The sequence below is a fragment of the Symphodus melops genome (assembly GCF_947650265.1).
Source record: "Symphodus melops genome assembly, chromosome: 23".
In the NCBI taxonomy this organism is placed as follows: domain Eukaryota; kingdom Metazoa; phylum Chordata; class Actinopteri; order Labriformes; family Labridae; genus Symphodus; species Symphodus melops.
Window position 1 is genome coordinate 12462120 of NC_136713.1, and position 1462 is coordinate 12463581.

Here is a 1462-nt window from a genome sequence, read left to right on the forward strand (position 1 = left end):
TGACACAACATAAAAAAATAAAATAAAAAATAAAATATATATATACTTCAATTTTAATTTTGTCAACATTTAAAAACAATCATAAATGGAGGGTATCGTCCATCCCTCCTACCTTCTCTGTATTCTTTTGCAAATGTTTCTCTTGATTGATGATTTGCTTCCTCATTCTCCTTGTTGCTGGTGTTGTACCTTTTAGATAGGAAAGAATAGTAGTACAGATGAATAAAGAAAACACAAGACTGTTGAGTGGAGACACTTTACATTAGTATGCAGTTTTAAAAAACAAATGCCCATATTTCACAAAATTAGTAACATGCTCTGTTTTAGAACTACTCCATACCCAGACAAACTATCTGTATAGGTGAGCAGTGTTTCTACTATGCACGCCTCTTACTGCCAAAAGTGGTATGGCTGTGCAGTGTTCTCAGATTCTAACAGGTAAGTGAACCAAGTCTATCATACCTGAAAACCTGAAGTCGTCTGCGGTGTTGTTGTCTCGGCTGCATTCGCTCATCATTTCTGGAAACATCTGGAAAAGGTGAGGGGACAGCATCCTCCACATCATCAATGCAGTTGATTTGTAGGGTCTTGTACTTCCTCCAACTCTGGTAAGTTTTCCTCTGGCTGTGTGGTGTGGACACCGTCTCGGGTGAGTGTGGTTCGATCTGCAGAAGTGGCACAGGAAAGTTATCTTCACCACCCTCTTCAACTGATTATTCTGCTTCATGAACTTCTTCCTTCTAGTTTGTGGCTAAATGTAAGTATCCAATGATAGATATCCCATCGGAGGAGATGATTTAGTGTAAAATCTTTTCCTTTAACTAACACTGCTCACCAATAACTATCTGTATAGGTGAGCAGTGTTTCTACTTTGCATGCCTCTTACTGCCAAAAGTGGTATGGCTGTGCAGTGTTCTCAGATTCTATCAGGTAAGTGAACCAAGTTTATCATACCTGAAAACCTGAAGTCGTCTGTGGTGTTGTCTCAGCTGCATTAGCTCATCATTTCTGGAACCACCTAGAAAAGAGTAGGGGACAGCATCCTCCATCATCAATGCAGTTGATTTGTAGGGTCTTGTACTTCCTCCAACTCTGGTAAGTTTTCCTCTGGCTGTGTGGTGTGGTGTGTCTCGGGTATGTGTAGTTCAATCTGCTGAAGTGGCACAGGAAAGTAATCATCTTCATCCCCCTCTTCAACTGATTATTCTGCTTCCTGAACTTCTTCCTTCTAGTTTGTAGCTAAACGTAAGTATCCAATGGTAGTAACCCATCGGAGGAGATGATTACAGTGTAAAATCTTTTCCTTTTTCAGGGCTGTCTTCACCCACTCTGCGCACAACTGTGTAGATAATGTACTTCCAGTGTTTGCTCAGTTTGCCAGGGTCACCAGGAGTCAAGTTCCTGACTAAAACGTTACCAGGCTGTAATACTGAGCTTCTCACCTCACTGTCAAAATGTCTCT

General features: G+C 40.8%; 1 long non-coding RNA gene across 2 annotated transcripts in view; it reads left to right on the forward strand.

The window, feature by feature from the left end:
• Window positions 1-1462, forward strand: part of LOC306818525 — a 29484-nt gene that overhangs the window by 1020 nt on the left and 27002 nt on the right. The window lies entirely within an intron of this gene.